Here is a 24,806-nt window from a genome sequence, read left to right as displayed (position 1 = left end):
AGCGGGGGATGCATCTCAGCCTCACAGACTTTGTAACCTCACCAGAGAGACAAAACTCTTAAGTATCAATTAGAGAAATCAGGGCATAAAATGAATGCCCAAGTGGTGAGTGTGGAGGATTAGGGACTAAGATGAGACATTTAACAGGAGGGCGATGATGTAACTCAGACCAGCTGTGCCAAGTGCTGGGCCCGGCTTGTCACAGAGAAAAACCAGAGCTCAGAGAAGCCACTTGGGTTTCCCAGAATCTGACAATGAGTTCTCCTGCAAGCCGAGTCTGGCATACAAAGAGCCCGACTCACGCTCCCTCTGACCCACTCAAAGTGAAGTGGAACACAGCCCATTGTCTGGGTAATCACGCATTTTTTACCTCACATCTGATGAATCCACATAATTAAGTCCCCCCACCCAAAAAGTGCTTCTTTTTTTCCACTTTTTGAATTATCTACATAATTGCCTTCATTTTCCACTTCATTTTGCTTATGGAACCATGACTTCACCCCTCCTTTGGCAGAGTCAGCATGAAGCAGGATTTTCCCTGGATATTCTACACATATTGAACGATTATCATCCAGAAAGCAGTACGATGGGTATGATGAGGAATTGTGATCCCAAATTATAAATGTCCACATACAAGGGCCCTGCCTTCCTAAGCTCACGGCCTGTTCCACACATGGATGGGGCAAGGCATGACACCCAGGAGGGGAGGGGGGCATAGTGTCATGCTGCATGAAGGAGAGGAGGAGAGAGGAAAAAGCTCGAGAACCATAGGGGCAGGGATACAGAGATGGAAAAGGCCAGCTGGACGGGAGGATCTTCTGGGCGCTCTGTGGCAGTGAGGAAGAAAGGGAGCGATCAAAGGGCCTCAGATGCCCAGTTATTTGAGCCCAGGTTTGACTCAGCTCTGCCACTTAGCAGCTGGGTGATTTGCGAAAGACACTTGGCCTCTCTAAGACTCAGTTTCTTATTTGTAAAATGGACTTAATCATGACTTGTCTTGTTAAGAGTATTGTCTCAGCCATTTTGGTCTGGTAGAACAAAATTATCATAGGCTGGGTGGCTTAGACAACAGCCTTTATTTCCCACAGTTCCGGAGGCTTAGTCCAAGGTCAAGAAGCTAGTGGATCTGGTGTGTGGTGAAGGCCCACTTGCTGGCTTACAGGCAGCTGGCTCTGGCTGTAAACTCACATGGCAGAGAAAGAAAGCTCTGGTCCCTTCATCTCCTTAAAAGGGCTGTAATCCCATCGTGGGGGCTCCACCCTCATGACCCAACCTGATTCTTATTTCTTCCCCAAGTCCTCACTTCCAAAAACCAACACAGTGGGAACTGGGTCTCAAAGTATGAATTTGGGGAGGTCATAAATATTGAGTCCATACCACTATTTTGAGGATTATCTGAGTTGAAATCTACAAATCATTTTTAAACACACCAGGATCATCAGCAGCACCACAAGCTGATTGGTTATTATGCTTAGACCCTAGAGGCTGGAAGGTGATAGATGTTCCAGGCATTAAGTTGGACTATATTGTTATGACTCAACATCTACTCCATTGTCCATTAAACAGAGAGGATTCAGGAGACACAAACTGCTACACAGTGCCAGGGGTGGAAACAGGGAGACCTGACCGGGCACTGGAGCCTAAGAACATCATCAAGTCACAAATAAGAAAGATGTAGCAAGAATGAAGAAACTGGGTGCCCTGACTGGCATGCTACCAAAGAAGAAGGCAGAGCACACAGATGGCCTTACAGTCCCTTACAACAGGTTCTAGCAGAGGAATAGGAATGCCCTGGGCTCTGCAGAGCATGGGGTCTCAAGTGGCCCTCTGGTAGGAAACCCAGAGGCCAATGGCAGGGAGATGTGGTTTGGGGAGCTGGGAGGAAGAGATTCATGGGCAATGGATGCTCCAGGGAGGGAACTGGGAAAGAGGAGAATGGGGGCTAAGGCCTGGAGACCCAGGAGAGTGACTTTGCCACATTGCAGAGACTGGTTCTGGGGATGGTGAATGTATCAACCAAATGGGAACCCCGGGTTCTGTATGGAGTCCATATATCTGCCAGCGTCTATCACCCATGTGATACGCTGAAACCAGGACAGGGTTCAAGGTGGCCTGTACCTGGAAGGATTCCCAATCCCATGCTCTAAAGTGGCACAAGACACAGGGTCTGATGGTGAATCAGCGAGGACAAGGGAGGGATCATCTGATACTGGCTGGTCTTACAGGTATCTTCGAATTTTTTTTCATCCTTGAATATTTTTAATGCTTTTGGTTTTGACCATTTATTCAATTTGCCAATCCACAGGAGAGACCATGTCTTTGTAGATCCATTAGCAACTCAGTACAGCATACATATTAAATTTTATCAATTACAGCCAAAATGATACTTCTGAAGGATATGTGAAGTCCCTGGAGATGAAGAATAAAAAGAGCTAGCCTATACACGGAGACACAAAGTGCTACTCAGGAACCTGAAATATATTGGCTTTCTGCATGGAAACTGCTAGTTCTGTCAGGTGACGTGTTGTTTCCCCAAGGTTTTGTTTTGTTTGTTTTTACTTCAGAAACCACAGAAGATACATGAAAACCTTTTAAATGTTTTCATTAATTTTCCAGTATGTATGAAAATAGATGATGGGTGGATGATGGACAGATGGACAGATGGATGGATGGATGGATGGATGGGAATGGATGGGTGGATGGATGGATGGGGATGGATGGATAGGTGGGAAGGTGAGTGTATGGATGGACGGACGAGGGGATGGATGGATGGATGGATGGTTGGATGGATGGATAGGTGGGAAGATGAGTGGGTGCATGGATGGATGGATGGATGGAGATGGATGTGTATGTGGGAAGGTGAGTGGATGAACAGGTAGGTGGAGAGACACTCCATAATAAAGCTTCCAACTAATCTAAACCTAAAACTAACAATAACCTTACTTTCCCATCTGTGAAATGGAAGTGTTTCTTTCCATAGTCTTTGCATTGTAGAATTTCATTGTGATCTCTATTATTTGTTATGCTAACAAATAATATAGAGGACAAGGGTAGATGGAGAGGAGAAGGGAGTTGAGGGAAATTGGAAGGGGAGGTGAACCATGAGAGACTACAGACTCTGAAAAACAACCTGAGGGTTTTGAAGGGGCGGGGGGTGGGAGGGTGGGGGAACCAGGTGGTGGGTATTGGGGAGGGCACGGATTGCATGGAGCCCTGGGTGTGGTGCAAAAACAATGAATACTGGTACGCTGAAAATAAATAAAAAATTTAATTTAAAAAAAAAAGGAAAAAAAAAGTCTTATCACAAAAAAAAAAAAAAAAAGAATTTCATTGTGATCAATTAGGTAGCGTCCTCTTCCCACGTTCTTTTGCTCCACCGCGTGCTGTCCTGCCTCTGCGCTCCCACTGAACTCTCGGAGAGCAGGGCTTGTGCTCGGCTGCAGTCCAGTCACTCACCTCGCCACACCTATTAGCGCCCAGCAAGAGGCTCCGCATCCCCACCGGACACAGATGGTTGGTTTTCCCACCCCAGTGTGGAGTGATGTCAAGACCCATGCACAGAGGCTAGAGGACAGTTGTTCCTAAATATGTCTCTTAACCTTCCGATCCTGCTGAGTCATTCCACAGACACGGAGCCAGGTCCTTGCTTGAAGCTGGCCGCGCACCACCACTACGTTTGTTACTGCTTGCCAAGTGAATGGATGCGTGGACAAATGAACCAACTCCTGGGCTTCTACACCATCGGAAGTTAGGCTTTCAAGGCTGCGCTCAGACTCTAGGAAAATAAGCTCCAGAAAATATGGAAATTAGACTGAGAATAACACCCCCTAATGTCTAAGGAATAGAATATGCTCAATTTCCTAAATCTAGCACATGTCCCCTCACAAGCTAGAGAAATCATCTCAAAACACACGCTGAGGAACTGTTCTACCCAGAATGTGAACCGCTTCTCTGTAGATAAGATACTGTAGAATCTGTATTCATGCTCAGGTCCATTTTCAGTAGTTTTCAATAAAACTGATCTGATTCTAATGGAGACCTGACTACGATGATTACGTTTATTTCTTTGTAGTCCTAAACTTCTCAATATGAGTTTCAATACTATTTCAATGGGCTTTTTAGTGAATGATGGGATGCTGGGGGGATCACCTTTAGCATTTCTGTGTAAAAGCTTCTCACATCAGCACAAGCGTGGGCACCGATTTATTTCCCCCTTGAGTTATAGCCAGCATCATTAAAAAAAAAAAAGTGTAAACCTAAAGGTCACTGATTTATTTTTATGAAACTCATCAAAAGTACAACGTTCCAAGATGAGCAGAGCTGAACCTTCTCCCCAGTTCTCCTGACTTGTGGGTGTGCAACAAGGGTACCAGCCCTGTAACGCAAACACTAACTGAGAGCCATGGCCTGGGGAGCCACCTGTGACCTGGGCCCAGACACCTCTGCGGAGGGCAGGTAGGTGGAGACAAGAGGATGCCACTCCCTCTGCCCTCAGCGTAGGGGCAGGAACATGGCGCAGAGCAAGAAGGCAGCCCAATGGGGCATCTAAGCTCGGGCAGATGTGTACAGCGTGGCAAGGAGAAAGCAGCTCTCGGACATGGAAAGAGAATAGACCTGCAGACTGGGTAGCGTGGGACATCTGACATGGGGACACGGGGGACTGGGTGAGAGGAGGCTCAAAGAGAGCAGGTGGTCACACGATGCCCTATTGACTGTGCCGTGGTGCTAGGGCATCCGAGGACAGCTGAGCAGAGGGGACAGGCTCCCGAGTGTGCTTTGGCAATGGTCTTGGGCAGGGGTGAGGCGGTGGATCTGGGAGGGGTGGGGAATGGGGTTGGGAGAGGTACAGGGAGGCAGTCAGGAGGTGGCTGCAGTCTGGCTGGATGGTGGGCACAGAGGTGGGGAGCACGGGGGACTGAGGAGCAGACTCCAAGGATGCCGTAGGCGTCCCTCGGGAAACGGCCACCAGCTCAGCAACTAAACACAGCAGAAGCGTACTCTCTCAAGTTCTGGGGGCCACAGCCTGGCATCGAGGTGGTGGCAATGGGCTCGCTTGCTCTGAAGCTCCAGGGGAGAATATGTCCCAGGCCTCCGACATGCCTGCCCGTGGTCCTAGGTGTTCCTCAGGTTGTAGACACGTCACTCCAACTCCGCCTCTGGTGTCATGGGGCATCTCCCTGTGTGACTTCACATCCTCTTCCCCCGCCCCCAGGCTTATCCCCGGGTTTCTTCTTCTTTCAGGGACACCGCTTGTGGGCTGAACGCCACCCTCCCCTACAATCACCTCATCTTAACCTGATGATGTCTGCGAAGAACTTCTATCCAAACAAGGTCCCAATCACCAGGGACCAAGACTTCAACATGACTTCTGGGGGACAAATTTGCCCCAAAACAGCCTTGGTGCTTGGCAGCAGGGGGCAGAGGCAGACGAGGGATGTGGCTGAGGGCCAGCCTGGCGGGCAGGAAGTCAGGGCTGGACGCCCAGATCAGGAGTCCTGGCTTCGGGGTGCTGCACGTGGGCAGGGTCGTAAGGGCGGGGAGCCCCGGGCCTGCTCAGGGCAGAAGCCTCAGAGGACAGTCAGTGTTCCCCCTGCTGCTGTCACTACTTCCTTGGGCTCATCAACACCCCCACAAACTCCACCCCACACCCACACAACAGGAGCCTGGAGGCAGGGGTGGCCGCCATGAGACCCTGACCCCGGGACACATCTCTCTATCCCAGGAGAGAGAGGCCGACGGTGTGCTGGGAAACCCCCGGGCTGGGACCCAGACGCCTGGACTCCAGACCCAGCTCTGTGCCTCCCGAGCTGTTTCCTCGCAGGGGGCCAGCCTTCTGACCGACACAAGGAGGGCTGTGGTGTGACATCTCTGTGATTCCCTCTTGAAACTGCCCTGAATCACATTTTCCTGCTAACTCACATTATAATTTCACAGTGGCCTGATCTCGCCTTGGAGATGACCTTCTGCGCCAGTGGCTGTGCCATCCTCGCCGGTGCCCCATGACTCTCCTACTGCCAGCTCATAGACACCCTCCACCCAAGGAGTCGAGGCCTCAGAGGGGTCCCCTGAGGCCCGGGAAAGCCACTTCCATGGCTCCAGCCCAGAACACGAACCCCATTCGGGTGGCTAATGGGGCTTTAGCCAAAGCTTCGGCAAGAGCAGGCAGGTGGGTGGTCGGCAGGGGAGGCCTAAACCAAGAACACACGTTCCCTGCTGTGCTTGGATCTCCAGACGTGCTGGTCCCCATGAGAAACCGCAGTGTACTGTCTGTCACCCACAGAAAAGGAGGTTGTCGACGTGGGCTCCCCAACCTCACACTCAGAGCTCAGCCTCACCCTGGTGTCCCGTGAGTGCCTCACACTGGATACGTCTCCTCACACTCGGGGGTGGGTGCAGGCCAGTGAGCCGCGCCCACCAGCTGATACTGGACGGTCCTGATGTTAAAGACGTGTCTGCCGCCACCAGACAGACGCACACGGGGCGAAACCCACCCTCTGGCTAGTTGGCGTCTGCGTCTGCCTCGCACTCACGTTTGGGCATCCTGTTACCAATCGGCCGTTAACGTACAACAGGTTACGAGAGACCGGAAGTGGTACGCAGGTGTGCTGAAACAGCAGGAAAACAGACTGTAGGACAGAATGAGCCAGTCTGGCCTCCCTTACCTAGAACCCGCCCACCCTTGTCGGATTCGTCAAACATGCTGGGAAAACCCGTGATTTTTTCTTTCTCCTACATGAGGCAATTATATATGGGATATTGCCTTTCCCTGCAGCTTCAAAATCACTACCCTTGTCAAATGGGGCAGGTAATGAAAGTAGAAGAGTAGGCAATTAGTGGACTGTTTAATCAGATGGTGTGTTTCATCAACCTTCATTTTTGGTCCCAGAATGATTCTGACAACGTTACCTGCCACCCCCAAAAGCAGTAATCGCACTGTAAAAGCAATAGGCTGGGGGCCTGAACATCCATCTCTAAATTAAATCATTTTCTTTTTATGGCTGGACCCCTAAAATAACGTCGGCCGCTGGTTGAGGGCGGGGGAGGGGAGGTGGGAGAGACACAGGACCTGAAACCTTCTGATAAGGAGGCGAAGTCGACCTGCTGTGGGGTCGCTGTGGCTCTTGTTCTGTCTCTGCCTCATTTTGGAAGAGCTAAGGAAGGGCGTCAGTTGGTAAACACCAGGGAGCTCTCACTGCAGCTGTACCCAGGCTCGGTAAACACCCCCGAGCACAACTGCTCATAAGCGGGCCGTCAATCACACCGGGAAGACTTTCCAGCCTGCACCACTGGGTCCCAGGGTGTTGTGGGCTGTCTCTGGGTAGCACTGTCCCCATTCCTTCTCTTCAAGACCTGAACTCCAGCCCTCAGTGCATGGGCAGCATCACCAACAGGAAAATGGGGTACGGGGCAAGCCTGCATGGGTGTCCAATGAGTCAGGTCTCCCACTGTGCTCTGGACCAGGGGTCAGGAGGAGCTCAGTGGCCCTCAGCACCTTCCCTAGCCCTGGCTGGAGTCCCATGGTTTCCTCCAAAACCAGGAAAATGGCACTGTGGGTGTCCTTTAGCCAGCCCACAAACACCTGCCAACCTCTTCGTTTTGAAGTGAACTGTTCTACAGTGGGGAGGAGGGGGTCGGGCCCATTACCCACCGTGGGAATCATGCCTTTGGAGAGGGAATGGAGGTGGGCACTCAGAGTTCCACCCAGCACAGCAGCGTGGAATACAGAAATGTACTGGACCAAATACCAATGAAACAGCTGACAGTCACATTTCCAAGGGGTTTTATAGGCACTCATGGATCTAATTTGAACTTGAGGTCTGAATTATAAACCATCTATGTTTCTCTAAAAACTTGACTTGGGTTGTACTGAGGGTAATTGAGTTTCATGCAGCTCAACAGATATAATCATGTCAAGAGGAAAAAGGCCCATCCCTTGCTCTGAAAAGGCTCATAGACCTTTGCGTAAGCAAAGCACTCTCCTGCCATGCATGTACCTCCTGATGAAGGAATGCAGAGGGGGGCCACTTGTCCACCAGAACCAGCAGGTGTGCTGACTAGCATCTGAGGGAGGTCTAGGAGACTGAGTCAAGCTGGAAGGGACAGGGGACAGCAGCAAGGTATACTCATTAACCATGAGGTACGCTCTGGAAAGAGCTGATGGGGTGGCAAGGGCAGGAGGAGTGTGGCAGGTGACTGTGGCCAGAATGAAGCTGGGGAGGGGCTTTGGGGGATGAGGAGCAGGAAGAATCCCAAAGTGAGAATTAAGGGACACTTGGGAGTCAGGTATGCTGCCCACTAGAGCAGAGTTAGGTTGGGCTGGAGGGGGTTAGGGACTGGAGCACAGGGAGGGTTGAGGAGGAAACAAAGTCACAGGAGATTATCTCCTCTCCTGCTCCCTCTGTCCTCTCACTAGTACCCACACAGGACCCACCCTAGCAAACACAGGAAAAGGACAGTCATCAAAACTAAGAAGACAAGAAGACAGAAAAGGGGGAAACCACAAATGGTAGATCCCTACCTCACACCATTCACAAATTTAATTTCAGACAGATTGTAAATCTAAATGTGAACAGCAAAATAATAAAGCTTTAAGAATAAAACAAGAGAGAAAACAGAAAAGCACTAATCATAAAAGGAAAAAAAAACTGATAAGGGGTACCACATTAGAACTAAAAAATTTTGTTCTTTGAAAGACATCACTGAAGGAGGGAAGAGTCGACCCACTGGAGGAAAAAAGATATTCACAAGACGTATCTCCAACACAGGTCTTACACCCAGAGTAAGAAAAGAACTCCTATAGGTCACTAAAACAATTGAATAAATCTAGACAAATCAATACAAAGAAACAGACACACTGACACAGCAGACACACCTCCAGCCTAGCCCACCATCCCCAGGTATTTACCCACAGCAACGAGGACACGTGTGCCACAAGAGACGTGATGCCACAAGTGGTCACGGCAGCAAACGTGCAGTAGCCAACAACCAGAAACAAGCCAGGGCCCACCGGGGCAGGATGACTCATGACGAGCGTGTGCTTGTGCAGCGGGAAGTCCCTCCACTCGAGGGTGAACACGAACAAGCACAGCCAAGGGGTTAATCTCACACCAGACGGGGAAGGAAAGAAGGCTGCATGGAAGAGCACACGCGCGACTCCACGGACGGACGGTTCGAAGCCAGAGAGTCCGGGGGGCAGGGGCAGCAGCTCCCTTGTAGTGGTGAGCAATGACTGTCAGGAGGCCCAGGGAAGGTCTGATTCTTCGTGCCTGGCCTGGTTCCCTGAGCTGTTTGCTCTGAACCATTCCCTGAACTGTGCATTAGAATCTGTCCATCTGTCCATCAGTCTATCCAGCTGAATGGTGGCCCACGAAGACATAGGTCCACATCCTAGTTCCCAACGTCCTCAGTGACAAAAGAATAGATATGACCTTATATGCCGAAAGATGGATTAAGTTAAGGAGAGGGGAGCTTTCCCTGATTATCCACTTGGGTTCTCAACCTGAAATGACCGTGTCCTGATAAGAAACAGAGAGGTTGCCCACAGAGCCGAGTAAAGATGGACACACAGGTTGGGTGACCAGGCTGCAAGCTAAGGAATGCCTGGTGCTCCCAGAAGCCGGGCAATGCAGGAAGGACCCTGTCTGCTGTCTTCCTCAGACAGACTCCTGGGCTCCGGAACTGTGATCCAATAAATTTCTGTTGTGTTAAGCTCCTTCCTGTGTGGTCATTAGTCGCAGCAGGCACAGAAAAGTCATACTCCAATGAAATGGAAAAAGAAAGAAAACATAAGACCTAATGAAGCCTGAGCACCCTCAGGGGGAAAAAAGGGCAGAGCGGCCAAACCCATCGAAAGGCTTCTGGAGGGGGGGGTGCGGGCAGGACAAGGCGGCGGACCATGGCTGCATGAGGGGCCTTCCCAGGGCACCAGCCACGTGGTGTGATCTCCTGGGATACCCGGACCCCAGGGAGGCAGGGAGATGGCTTAAATCAGGGCTATGATGTTTCCGGGTGCGTCACCAAACAGAGGGAAGAGGGCAAGAGAATTCACAGTGCTTAAAAGGAGTGCTCCTGGGGAGAACCACCCAGGACAGTGAAGCCCAGGGCACAAGAAGGGGTGCAGGGCTGGGGAACAGCAGAGCGGAGACCTGGTTGGATTAATGCATCGGAAGGAAGCCTCCAAAAGGGTCAGCAAGTGCCACAGTGAGGGAACGCCAGGGCACTGGGCAGGTGAAGGAAGCTGTTGGAGGGGGCAGTCTACAGGGAGATTTTGGGGGCCAGGGCACTGTGGAGAGGACAAGCCCCAAGCATGGCCCCAGGGGATGTGACCCAGGTGGGCTGCCGGACAATAGCTAGAGCTTGAAGAAGGTCACAGAACAGAGAAGAGGCATTCCATGGTTTATCCTCAAGCAGCCCAATGACATAAAATGGGGACAGGAGAGCCCATGGAGGGAACACGGGGCCCCCGCTACCCAGAGACCACAGACGTGAGAGATGGAGTGCCCTGCCTCCAAGGGGCCTCCGAAGAAGGCTGACTCTGCCAGGCCTTCTGTTCCCTGAAGGGGCTTCGGCACACAGGGCCTGCAGTGTGAAAAGAAATGCATCAGGGCGAAAACGGGCACTGATCCTCACCCACGGGAATTCTAGTATCCCTACAACTGCATGACACAGCAAGAAAGAGGCAGCTTCCCAATCTCTTATCCCCGAGAGGTCACCAAGTTGGTCCATATTCCATGGTTTCCTAAAAGCCTCACCAGCGAGCTTCTCTTATGGCCCCATTCATAGATGCAGAACCAGGGTGAAACGGGGCTAGGACTCTGTCCCAGTCCGAGGGACGTTCCCTGATCCCTGTTGTGTGACTTCAGCTAGGGAGCAGGTGAGGTACAGAGCCCCTCTGTGGGAGACCCCTCTCCTGTAGCTGCTTTCCGGGGGGCTAGCAGGCAGGCCCTCACTCCGGGCGCCTGGGGGGCCCCCATGCTGCTTCCCGACGGACTGCGCCTGGGGAGGGCAGCCCCTGCTGCCTAGAAGCCCGGCTCAGCCCCAGGCCCAGCTCCTGAAAGGGCAGGGCCCTCCTGCTGCCCTCTAACTGAAGCCCTCCCCTTCCTTCCTTCTTGTCCCATGGGTGTCCTGGAGGGCACTCCCCGATGCAGAGCTCTAGAAAGGGTGTAGAAAGGGACAGACCCTGCCGCTCTGTATGAGCTTGGGGGTACCACTAGAATAAGGGCCCAGCCCTCTGTGGAAGCCAAGATGGCCCTGGCTGGTGGGAAATGAATGACCTCAGGTGCGGGAGACTCTTCCAGGCAATCGCAACTTACTATAACCTTAGCAGTTTCAACAACACGAATTTATCTTCAGGCGCCATTGGTTAGAACTCCGGAAAAGGTGTCACTGGGTGAAACTCGAGGTGAGAGCAGGATGCATTCCTGTCTCGAGGCTCTAAGGGCAGAATCCCTCTCCTGGCTTTCCCCAGCTTCTCCAGGCTGCCCGCATTCCTTGGCTCATGGCCCCTTCCTCCATCTTCGAAGACAGCAACACTGTGTCTCTGTGCCCTGTCCCTCCTATACTCACGTCTCCCTCCGACTTTCTTCTTCTGCCCCCTTCCACTTTTAATGACCCTTGCGCTTGCACTGGACCCACCCAGACAAGCCAAGCTAACTCCCTGTGTTAAAGCCAGCCAACCCGCAACCTTAACTCCGTCTGCACTCTTGATTCCTGGTCATCACTCACCTAACACAGGCATAGGTTCAGGGATCAGGACGTGGACATCTTCGTAGGGCCATTATTCTGCCAATCCCAGCTCAGACGCAAGCTTCTCTCTTCTCCAAGCCTCTGCTATTCCATTTGGTTCCTGGAACAGCGAGGAAAGAGGGGCTTCCCCGGCATCACCCAAATAAGGCCCGCATCACCACCAAGAGTCCCTCCCCAGGACAGCTACACAGTTTGGTACCGAAGCCATCATCGTCGACAAGTCATGAGAGCTCTAGACTCACGGTTGCCAAAAAACCTGAAATTCCAAAATTCACAATTAAAGACTGGAAGGTTTCTGTAGTTTGTGCCTGGGTCGCAAGTAGACTCACCACCAGGGAACAAGACCCCGCCGGGACGGGAGGGGCGCGTGCTCCAAGGCAGAGCGCGGAAGAGCAGGAGGGGCCGAGCCCGGCAGAGCCCGGAGCAGAAGCAGGATGAAGACGTGGCCAACACGCCTGCCAAAGGGCTTTCCTCATATGGGAAGGACAACAGCTGGGGGCCAGCCCGCGCCGCCTCAAGAGCCATTCGGGACAACAGTGAGAGGTGCGGTCATTGTCGCCTAATGCAGCGTGTTCGCTTCACTCTCAGCGAACTTCTCGCTTTCTCCCGGCGGAGGGCGTCATTCAACGCCTGTGAAGCGCCTGTCGACGGTGCTTTGTCTCCTTCGGCCCCCTCCTCCTGGTTTGCTCCTCCTGGTTTGCTCCTACCAGTCCCAGTGTCTGGCCTACTTTGCTTTCCGGCGTTGCTAAAAATGCAGACCTGGGTCCGAGAGCCGACTGGTAACTGGGTTTAAAATCCTAGCAGCCAGCCAGCTCTGCCACAGTCCGACCCCCCCACCCCGCCTGCCACCACGCTTTCCAGCCAGGGGCAACGAGGGCACCAAGGAGGCAGAAAGCATCAGGATAAACAAGGAGCACTTTCCATGCCAACAATTTCGCTCAATGCAAATAAATTGTAATTCCTCTTATTTATAGCAAACGCAAGCCTATTAAGCTATAGAGTATTCATATCTTTTAAATGAGCCAAGAAATGTTTTTTTGTAAAGATCTGCTGAGGCAAGTCTTTTATCCCTGCTTCCAGACTACGAATCCGGGCCCGAGTCTTTCTCTGATGTGAAGAGATGCTTTGGTGAAAAGGTCTGAAGACTGTCTGAGCTGCTGCCCGTGCCCCCTCCTGCCGAGCTGAAAGCCATGCCTATAGGGGGGCCTGTGAGCCTCCCTCCCGTCAATAGAACTGGAAACGTCCACAGGACTGGGCACAGGCTCTCTATGATTACGTTGAATTGAACACGTGTTTGTGTTCATGGGCCCCTGGGCCAGCTCTAGAAGTCATCCTCAGTGACATCTGGCTTGGAGCAGTGGGGCTGTCCTCCTGGTCTCAGCGGGGCTCACACATGGATCTGAGCTCAGTTGCCAGGCGAGCTGGGGGCTGGCCAGTCCAGGATGCCCTCAGCTGGATATCTCTGTCTACCCCCACGAGGTCTCTGATTCCCCAGCACACGAGCCCCAAGCTGTTCACGATGGCGGCTGGGCAGGGTTCTCAGAAGAGAACAGAAGCTCAGACAGCCCGTGAAGCCTACACATGGCACAACATCACCCCTGCCACCTTCTGTTGGTCAAAGCAAGTCAAAGCAAAGCCCAGATTAAAGGAAACACAGACTGCAGCCCCTTGAGGGAAGAGTGTCCAAGTCACACTGCAGACGGGAGGGATCCTTGCCGCCACTTTGCGCAAACAGGCAGTGTTTGCCTTTTGCCCATGCTTCGGTCCAGAATCTCTAGATCAATGCCTCTGCACGATAGTTCCCAAGGAAGCACAGTGGGAGGCTCCTCCGATGTACATGCGTGTGTTCGTGTGTGCACAAGTGTGTGTGCTTGAGGAAGAGAGGAAGGAAGAGAGTTTCAGCCCATTGGCAAGAATGAAGCATCTGTCAGTCACAGTCCTCGGACGGATTCCACGAGTTCCTCATGCTCCTGCCGCCGGAAAAACACGTTTGCATGTTGGATCCTGTGTCCTCTGCTAATAGCTGCCAGTCTCTCTCCTTTCTTTTCAATCCGCTCCCCAGATGTTCCAGCTCTATCCAGCCAGGAAAACAAGGACCACGCCAGACAGTTCAAGAGACAGCGTTTCACACGGGAAACCGGCTACAATGATGCTAGAAGAGACGGGAAGCCAAACCATGAGGACTGGCCAAAACAGGAGAAGCCTCACCCAGCGCTGGCGGGGTGCCAGAAACAGGCGTTCGCAGGGCCCGGAGGCCAGGCCGTCTGTAGGAGCAAGGTCCTCAGGAAGGGCCACATGGTGAAAGCTGGAGCCACAGCCAATGCTCAGCGGCTACCGGAGGTGATCCCTGGAGCCTGAGAGGACAGAGGGCCCAGGGCACCTCCCAGAGCTGACAGCAGGAGACAGATCCCCGGCCGGTGCTACCCAATGTCGCCCGTGGGCCAACCCAGGCCAGGAGCCAAGCTGTGTGCAGGGACAGTCTATCCCCGTGGCGAACAAGGAAGGGCTGCCCCCCACTCTGCTCCGCCTCACGGCCCCATCATGCCTGGTCTGGGCTGAAGAACAAGAGGGCTGTCCTCACAGAGGACAAGGGGAGTGAGAGCTGGCCAAGGGCCGCCATACGGGGCTTTGCTGGGCCCTGGAAGTGCCCCACATCCCCTCTGCCCACACTTCGTGGGACGAAACAAGTCACGTGGCCCGGCCCAACACAAATGAGGGAGCGGCACCTCCACAGAGGGGCAGGGTCAGCCCCATGGCCTCAGGCAGAAGGGAGGCCGTCTTCCTTTCCTATGGTTGTAGTAAGAAAACACCACAATCTACTTTCTCACAGTGCTGGAGCCCAGAATTTCACGACCAGTCTCACTGGGCTGTAGTCAAGGAGTTGCGGGGGTGGAGGAGGGATCCTTCGGGAGGAGCCAGGGGGCTTCCCTTTTCTCCCCAATTCTGCTCCTGGGGCCCCCACATTCCCTGGTTCGTGGCCCCCTCCCTCCTATCACCCCAACCTCTTCCTTCCATTGTCACTCACCAACCTCCTTCTCTGATCTCCTGCCTGCCTTTCCCCCAAAAGGACACTTACTGTTACTCTGGGCCCATCTGGAACAACCAGATAGTCTCCCCAACTCAAGATACTTAACTTAATCCCATCTGCAAAGTCTCATTTTCCAAGGAATATATAGCACTGCGGGTTCTGGGGGCTGGGGCATGGACATTCAATGCTCGCTCCACCAGCAAGGGGTCTGGAGCGATGCAGCATGTGGGCAGAGCAGAGCAGGGGGAGGGCAGGGAGGTCTTCTGGTGTCTCCTCCAGGTCTCTTCTTCATCAAGCCATAGCTCCTAGGATGCAGAAACCTAGTCCTTGTGTGCAGAGGGGCCCCCATCCCATGCTGGAGGGGAAGAAATTCACAGCTCCTTGCCGGGCGTGTGAGCTCACAGAGGGTCTGTTGCCACAGCTCATGCACTCTGATGGGTGATATGAACAATGGTCACCACTCAGGTCCCCGACCTCTAAACACATGGTGTTTATGCCACCCTGGCCAAGAGCTCCAGCTCTAGACTCCCAAGTCCTTGAGCACTGTGATTGAGGGCCTGAGTTCCTACAGGCTGTCACTCGAGGCCACCTCAGGTCTACAGGCAGTTCACAACATGGTTGTTTGCAAACTCAAGGACAATGGAAGGGAGAACATCTTTCACCCCAGTCTGTTACAACAGAGTCTCAGGTAGCATAACATTGTCTTAGGAAGGACATGCCCTCTCCTTAGTTATATTCTATTGGTGAGGACTCAAAGGCTCTACCTATGCTCGAGGGGGAGGGGATTACAAAAGAAGACAACTCACTGACGGCCACCTTAGGGTTTATCTCCCAGACGTGTAGATGGAGACAGATGACATGATACATACATAGATAGATAGATACACAGATAGGAGTTCATTCCAATGAAAAGTTAATGAGAAGACCCCAAAATATATTACATTGCAACAATCAGTAGACATGTAGATAAAACGTTCCTCAGACAGCAACTATAAAACCAACAGAGGAAAGCTGCAGGCAAACACACTTTGTTCACTGTGTAAGAGGAGGTCCTGACAATCCGGTGTCCAGAGACGGAAGGAGGGGGTGGGCTGAGGAGGGGCCAGGTCCTTTCCCTCAGTGTTCACAGAAAGGGCGTGTGGACATCTATGCCGTTCTGCAGAAGGATCTCAGCAAGCATTCGCGGTGCGACCAGGAGGCCCAGGTCTCTTCCAGCTCTGGATACCAGTAACTCTTGGACTTTCTAGCTCCAAAGTCTTGAGAATGGATTCTTTCGAAAAGAAAGGGACCCCAGCCCGTCAGAGATATGGAGTTTAGAAGCAATCATGGCTTTGCAGGATTCCAGCGGAGGCGAGTATCTAACGTACTCACCGCAGCTGGTAAGACAGCAGCCAGGGGATGAGTCAGTGTTTGGGTGGGAGACAAAGGTGGAGGGGTGATCCACTCGGGGGTCACATATACGGGAAACCAAGAAGAAAGACAAATCTAACATTTGTTCTACAATCGAAACCTAACAAACATTTAAGGGACTGATGGGAGCTTTGGAAAAGACAGGTAGTTGGAGAGGCGAAGAGGGGAGCCTCAAACATCTCAGATACGGTCACTAATCTGGCCCATGAGAAAGACACGGGAGCCGAGCAGCTCGCTCCTGCCGGTCCAGGTGGAAGGATGTCTGATGGCTCTCGCCCCACAGAAGCCTGGGGAGGTAACTGCAGGAACCTGCCTCTGATGAGGCCCCAGCCCAGGACTGGGAGCCGCCTCCTCCCCTCCCTCCTTCTGCAACCTGCTCTCGCTGCCGGAATTGCTCGCCTCTGGGTGGACTTTAAAAATCCCTCTTCAGGCAATCTTGAGACACGACCTTTCTGCAACCACCCCAGAGCTTCTCTTGCAAAATCTGCCTGACCTCAGCCTCCTCTATCTGAGTGAGGGGTCCCGTGGGCTGCACCCACTGTGGCCCCCAACCTGGGGTCGGAGCCATGTGCAGTGGGCATGGGGAGGACAGGGGCCCGATGAGGCCACGGACCTGCCCACCTCAGAGGACATCTCCGGAGGCCGGCGGCCATCTGGTCAGATGAGGGGTTATGACAGGGCGGTTTTTCCTTTCTGAGTGTGAGGCTACACATCAGGGCTGCTTTGTTCCCACCGTAAGAAACCAGGTCCTTGGCCCCATAGAGCTCCTCTGCTCTGCACAGGCATGTTTCCGGGCGACCCCGCGGCCCCAGGCTTCACCTACAGCCTGACGAGCACATACTAGGTGACCAGAGCGACGGCAACAGCCACAGAGGACGACGGGTTCCGCCAGGCGGGGCCGCGGCCGGGGATTCTGCCTTCCAGGACTTGCTTCCACGGGTGAGTGGGGACGCCAGTGCCTCCCGTTCGCCGGCGGCATGACCATAACCCTCCTCAGCGTCAGTTTCCTTCTGTCCCGTGCCTCGCCCTTCCCAGAAGAAGGTTTCCGCACGCACTGACGTCTCTTCTCCTGCACTGTGGGTGATGGTCGGATCCACGGCCTACCCCTCGCAGAATTCACACCCGTGGGGGATACAGCCGGAAGGCCCGGGGCAGTCTTCTGAGCCCACGGCCTCCTCGTGCCAGGCCTGCGCCGGACCGCCGGCCGTGAGCCATCCGAGGCCAGCTGGCTGTGGAAGGCCGGACGGTATGGCCGGGCATGGCTGAAGACAGACAAATGGTAACAGAGCTGTGAAATTTGGCCTGTTTTAAACTATGGTAGCTTAGGTGGACTCAGCTCCCTTGATCCCAAGAGAACCAAGGGTGAACCTCTTTGAAAGCAGACGTATTCGCCACGTTATTTGCAGGAAGTTCTGGCACTCGTCTCCATCTGACCTTGGCACGAGGCAGCCAAGCGCACAGAGCCGTCCTTCACCTTGCTCCAGCCACGGCTCCGAGCCCCGCGGAGTCCGGGGCCTGCTCGGGCAGCCTCTCTGTCCCTCCTTCCCGGCACGCCTCCGGTGCTGGGCGGCAGGAATCTGCGCTCCGGTGTCTGGCAGGCGGGAGGTGGCCCACGTCCCTGTTTCCCTCGGCTGGCCACAGTCCTCGCTCTCCCCAAGCGCTCCCAGGGCTCTGGGGACCCACAGATCAAGAACCCACTTGGAGAAATTTTCACAACTCTTCAGGAGAACTAAGAGAGTAAGCATGCCTGTGGTCCCAGCGTGCATATATGATCGCTGGAAAGACACCCAGAAAACTTTAGCATTAGTGGTTGGCCTGCTTGAACAGAGGGGCCAGAGAGGTCATGCTCGGCGACACGGAGGCCAGCCCGGGCTCAAGGCTTCCTGCTCGATTCTGGGAGAGCTCCTCGAGGCCCCTCTTTGGATAGGAATCTGGCAATAATTATTAAAATGCGTATACATGTAATTCCCCTTCAAGAAATTAATCTCAGGGTGCTTGGGTGGCTCAGTGGGTTAAGCCTTTGCCTTCAGCTCAGGTCATGATCTCAGGGTCCTGGGATTGAGCCCTGCTTCGGGCTCTCTGCTCAGCGGGGAGCCTGCTTCCCCCCTCTCTCTGCCTGTCTTTCTGCCTACTTGTGATCTCTCTCTGTCAAATTAAAAAAAGAAATTAATCTCAAGAGATAGCCTCAGATGTTGTCGATCCTAAACAAAGGCACGTCCTGGGGCACTGTGGCTGAGAAGGAGCGGGCACTGGGGAGAGGCCAGAGGGGGTCCCACAGATGCCGATAAGGGTAATCTCCAGAGACACTGTAAGTAAAAAAAAAAAAAAAAAGGAAATGCTGAACCCTGTGTATAATGTGATCCTATTGGTGTTTTTACAAGCACAAACCTGACTATACGGCTAGGGAATTGCCGCTTTGCTGGAAGGTGTGCATCTTTAATGAGGAGGGGGCCGGCTGCGGCAATGCACTATACACACCATCGTGTTTGCGCTTCTCCGCGTGGAAACGAGCACGTGAAATAAAGGCACTGAGTGTGTTCTCTGCTTTTGCTCACTGGGTACCATTTGTCCAAACAAGACTACTGAATCTTAACAAGACATATGATAAAAACCAGTCCTAATCGATACTGTTTAACCACCTAATGTACGTGGGGAGGCGGCGGGCCTCCGTGCTGAGTGGGACAGGCTGCAAGCTGAGGACAGTGAATAAGCAGGTACTGGGGACGATAACGATCACGGCCTCCGTTTGCTCCCGCGACACACTGGGTTTCACAGTGGGGCATGGCACCCTCCAGAAGATGGGCATTTGGTGCTCATGCACATCCAGAACTTAAAGGGGTCAGACAACAGTTTACTTAAAAGGTCTATCTTCCGTTTTGCTCTGTGCCTTAATTTCCTAACTCAGCTTCACCCAGGGCCCCAGCTGCTGCTTTTGATTAAATCCGTGGACAACTGTGTTAGAATCCCTTTGGGACACGGATGCTCGTCTGTGCACACTTGCAAATTAATAACTGCCACGGCATGAACGGGCTGCCCAGAGGGCACCTTAAAATATCTGTGTCTTCCCCTAATACAGTTCCACATGAACCGAAGGGTCCGGCAGTGTCGCCTGGGTGCCCGTGGAGAGAGCGGGAAAGAGAGGGCAGGTGCCAAGGGGATCAGTCTCTTCTTTATCCTGAGTGCATCTCACACTCAGCCGCTCCCTGGCAGAGCAGCTGAGAGGGTCTGGACAGAGCTCAGGGCCTTCTTCAGAGGAAGGGTGGGAGGGAGAGGAGGAGGAAAAGGCGGGACGGGAGTCCCTGGAAGTGTCCACCCTGCAGAAGGGAAAGCAGGAGAAGGAAGGCAGGAAGGGATGGCGGCAGAAGAGGGGAGAAGCCGAGACTGTGGCGGGCGGCAGGCTCTGAGAAGGCAGATGGCTGTCGCCGGGCTCCCGTTGTCCCCAGCCCGCGCAGGTGGCTCTTAGAACCACTGAGCATGGGAGGCTCCTGCAGCCTGGGACCCAGGAGTCCTCTGCCCAGCGTCCGAGGGCCGGAGACAGCACCGTGCCTGCTCTCCCCGCCTGCGAGTGCACTTGGGCTGTGGCAGCATCTGCGGCCACCAAGTTGGGACTGCATGGGTTGGGACCACGGTGAGGCTAAGAGCAGAGGTGTGGCATGGGCCTCAGTCAAAGCGCTGCCCGTACCACTCATCTCCGCACCACTCATCTCCGTGCCACTCATCTCCCGGACGCCAGGAGAGATGGGCCACGAGCTCCGTCTCTGCTCTTAGTCCTTGGCATCCATATTCTTCCCCAGCGCCGCAGCGTGAGCCCTGCGTCCTGACCTCCTTCCACAGGCCATCCACGGAGTGGGGCATCGTGCAGCTCTGTACCTTTGGCTCTTGATGCAGAAGGCCCCATGTATTTGCCAGGCAAACTAAATAAGAAAAGCTCACAGCCCTGCATCTGGGATCTAAATTTACTTAAATGAAATTTAAAGTTGGGCCTACAAGTATACTTCCGCAGGGAAGAATCCACATCAGCACCAGGGATGTGGAATCCAGGTCTCTGTCCGGGATATGCCGCAACAGGCCCTCGAGGTCACCTGACAGCTCCCTTTCCCAGTCCCCTCCCCTCTGGCCTGCCTGTGTTCCACAGGCTGTGAATGCTAAGATCTAGCTCATCTCACCTCCCTTGCAAATAGAGGTAGCCAAAAGACCTCATCCTGGCCGATGAGATGTGGGTAGGAGACCCTGAGGGAGAAAGTCCCTCCAGCACGAAATGGCAAAGCATCTATAGAAGGCTTTCTGCCTGTCACCTTTTGCCCATCCTCTTCTACATTCTCCCTGCCTAGAATGCAGGTGTCATAGCCAGAGGGACAGCAGCCATGTTGAGATGAAAAGGCAAAATCATTTGCTAAAAGTGGCAGAAAGAAGAGCAAATCAGCGTGGAGTCTGGTTGATGGTTGGGAGCAGCCCCAACTGTCCTGGGCGGACACGTCAAACTGCTGTCACAGGAGAAAATCTAACTCCTATCTTTTTTCGCTTATTGTTAGTTGAACCTTCCCTAATTCACTGCCTACACACATGAAACACTAGATAAAGGCTAATAATGATTGTAATCAAATAAAACTACAATAAAATAGGTATAATGAAATATACATGCACATGCATGCATATATATTCAATGTACATTCAAGTTATCAAATGTGAAATGTTACATAAAATTATTTTTAAATTTGAAAGTATTATTGGTGTTATTATCCTGTATAAGATGCCTCATCCCTAAAAGCCTTTGAAACATCAAAGATTGTGGGAAAAGTAAGTGCTTCTGGATCCTTGGGAGAAATCCTGGTCCGGGCGGGACCGCTATGCCCCAACAGAAAGGAAGAGGCAGAAAAGCCTTCTGGAAAGACGGATTCTCACAATCCTGCCTGTCTCGCACACGGGCACTGTAAGGCCTTGCAGAACATCACTGGGTCACAGAGCCCAGGTCTGATGGCAGGAGCCCAAGGACAACAGACAAAGTCTGGAGCAGAACAAGGGGCAGGGACAGGGCAGAAAACAAAGGGCCACATGTGGGGAGCCCAAGCTCCTGCAAAGCCCCAGCAGCCATGGGCCCCGTGAGGGATGGGCCCACCTATCTGCTGCTTGGCTGATTACTGATTCTGCACCAGATGATGCTATAAATAAAGCCAGGAATATATATTCCATCAGCACGTCCCTCGTCTCCACAGCCTGTGCTCGTTCAGCTGCAGTGAGGCTGGATTCCCTTCCTGCCCTCATTATCCTCGTGGCTCCCCGATAAAAATGGCCAAGATGGCGGCTCTCATGACCCCCATTAGTCTGTGCCCCACCTCAAGGTCACAGCCAGTCTGTCTCCCTTCTGTCCAGGGTTGCGAGCCTGGGCTGGAGAAGTTCCAAGAAGATAACAAAAGGCCTGAGCCTTGGCTTCTGCAGTGGGCGGCTGCCCGCCACGGAGATGCCGCAGGACCACCCAGCCCTCCTCCCCCTCATCCTCCCCCTCCCTCTCCCCCTCCTCAGGCCAGGGCTAGGTGCCCCCCTAGGCAGAAGAGCTGGGCATAATGGACAAAATAATCCGACAGTTGCCCTGGGAACTGAGACTAGCAATCAGACTGCATCAAATCAACGGAGAAATCATAAAAGGATGAGACTTTATTGACTGGTCATTATCAGTTGACAAACTGATTAGAAGCGCTCAGAGTGAACCGGTGTGTCCTGACGTGGCCGCTGTGAACACCACACCAAGAACAGCGGCCTCAACACCGAGTATCCACTCCTCGGAGTTCTGGAGGCTGGAAGTCGGCGGTCAGGGTGCTACCAGGTCGGGTCCTGGTGGGAGACCTCGTTCAGGTGTGGACAGCCACCTCCCCACCGCCCTCGGTGTCCCCACGTGGACTTTCCTTGGCGCGTGTGCGTGGAGACAGACCAAGCCCTCCAGCGTCTCCTCTTCCTCCCGCACCACCTGTCCTCCTTGGTTAGGACCCACCTGTGACTTCACTTACCTGCCTCCTCCCAGACCCTGTCTGGAAACAGTCCCGTCAGCGGTGAGGCCGCGTGCACGAAAACGGGGGGTCACAACTCAGCATGTGTCCGTGTGTGTACGCGCACATGGGTGTGCACACACAGCGCTCACGACACGTTCTCCAGGACAGAAATACATGCACGTGCGTCAGCGTGGGTCTGTTGTTGTATTGACAGGAAGCGCACGGCTTGGTCTCCCTCTATTACTTCAAGGCCACCATCTCGAGCTACACATCTGTGCAGTCCCTTGAGGTCCCGCCATCTACGTGGTCTTCCATGGCCAGGCCAGGTGTCGTCTGGACAGCGGCTGCTAACTGCCACTAGCACCCTCGAGCCTGCTCCCACCCCTCCCGAACAGCCGTCCTGAACATTCCCCTCCACACCGCAGCCGGAGCGGCCCCCGCCAGCCCTGTCTGCTCCAGGGTGCTGGGTTTGGAATCAGCTTCGGGACAGAGTCCCCCCCGCCCCCCACCCCCCGCTGCTTAGTCTGCCTGTGACCCACACGGTCCCTACCGCAGGCAGCTGTGCCCTCCTAGCCCCGCTGAGCAGGATGTGGTCTGCACGTGCGCACAGAAGGCAGGCGTGTGGCCCCTGGAAGATCGGCGCTTGCAGCTACAGACGCCCCTCAAATCAGGAACATCCTCTGTACTTCCATCCAACACGTTCTACCATGAAATGCACGTGTGCGTCCCATTTGTGCTCACAGAACACTTACCAAAATTAAAAAAAAAACCAAAAACAAAAAAACAAAAACCCACTATAAATGTTTGCTTTCGGAGACCGCGTTGGCGTTCACATACACGGTCTGCGGGAGCTTGCGCGTCATGTGACTCCAGAGAAACCCTGTCCTCCCATCCTTGCAGCTCAGAATGCCGGGGAGGCTCAGCATCTGAATGGGGACATGCGGCTCTGGGCACTTCCAGCCACCTCTGCTCTGTCCGACGTGAGGCCACGCGGCGGCATCACGGGGGCCGGGAAGCCCTCTGTGAACCTGCCTCCCCGAGCTCCCCCAGCGCTGCGCCTGGCCTTGAGCTCCCAAGCCCTGCCAATGCTCTCGCCAACCCCGCCTCAGCACACCTGCAGCCATGAGGTTGTGGCTGGGGTGAGCGTGCATCTGTGTGTGCGTCTAAGCCTTCAGCTTCATAACCTCAGCACACCTGCAGCCATGAGGTTGCTGCTGGGTGTGTGTATGTGGGGGGTGTGTGTGTGTGTATGTGGTGTGTGTGGGGGGTGTGAGTGTGTATGTGTGTCCAGCCTTCAGCTTCATAACTTCCACCGTCACCCACGATGCTGCTTCCTTATCACCAACCCAGAAGGCCTGTATCTTTTTTCTTTCTTGTTCGCATCATGTTTTTCTTCCGAAAAACAGAAAAAGATCTGACGGGAGAGGGACGGCAACAAAGAGTTCTGTCTCCACCTGGACACACATGGCTTCACGGTCTTCACCAGCCCGTGGTCTTAAACTCTCGCCTCATGGCCAGCGTCCCCTGGGAAGAAGGGCTCAGTCCGGTGGGCAGAGTGGGCTTTGCGCGGATCTGAGGGCGCGGGTATGGCAGCCCCCCTGCAGCAAAGCTTGGCCACTGGACAGCTGAACCAGCCAAAAAGGGCACAGCAGTCGGGGAATGGTGGCTCCCCAAAAGCTGTGCCCAGGGAGACCCCTGACTGTTACCTTCTTTTGAAAGTCTTTGCGGATGCACCTGAGATTCTCAACAGATCGTCCTGGACGGTCCAAGTGGCCCTAAGTCCAGCAGTAAACATCACGGTGGGAGACACGTGAGAACAGAAAGCCACGTGGAGACCGGCTGAGAGCAGAGGGAGGCGGCCCCACGGAACACCTGGAGCCAGCAGAACCTGGAGGCAGCGGGAAGGATCCCCCGAGCCTCCAGAGCGCGCAGCCCTGCCAACACCTTCACTTCTGGTCTCCGGAACCATGAGCCAAACTTCCGCTGGTTCAAGTCGGCCAGTTTGCGGTAGTTTTCCCGGCAGCCGCAGGTGCTCTGGGGCGGGGACGCGCGCCCAGACACCCCTTCCCACTCAAGGACCCTCCTTGTAGCCTGGTCCCATCCCTGGAGAACCCTCCGCTCTCCCTGGACCTCTGCTGAGGGACTGATGAAAATTCTCTCAGACACGAATGCAGAAATTAGGTCTTGGGACACGTTCTGTTTCACAGGCGTAGCTCGTCTCATCACGTTTCACTTTATCGTTGTCACAGATTTTGCGTTTTCAAAAAGGGAAGGTGTGGGCCAACCCTCTTTCCAGCACGTCTATCAGCCCCATTTTCCCAAAAGCATCTGCTCACTTTGTGTCTCTGTGTCACAGTCTGGTCATTCTCACAGTACGTTAAACAACGTCTTTATTATAATGTTTGTCGCAGCAATCAGAGATCGGTGATTATGACTCGCTGGAAGCTCAGACGATGGTCAGCATTTTCAAGCAATAAAGGATCTTTTCATTGCACGTCGTTTATTTTGTAGACAGAAAGCTACTGCACACGAAACAAACTCCAGCAGAATGTTCACATACACGCCAAGAAACCAAGAAACAAGTAAGTCGTTTTCCTGCAGCGGTCTGGAGCCCAACCCATGTCCGAGGGGTGCCTGTG

The sequence above is a fragment of the Martes martes genome (genome assembly GCF_963455335.1).
Source record: "Martes martes genome assembly, chromosome: 5".
NCBI classification, from domain to species: Eukaryota; Metazoa; Chordata; class Mammalia; order Carnivora; family Mustelidae; genus Martes; species Martes martes.
Note: the sequence above shows the minus strand (reverse complement) of the source record.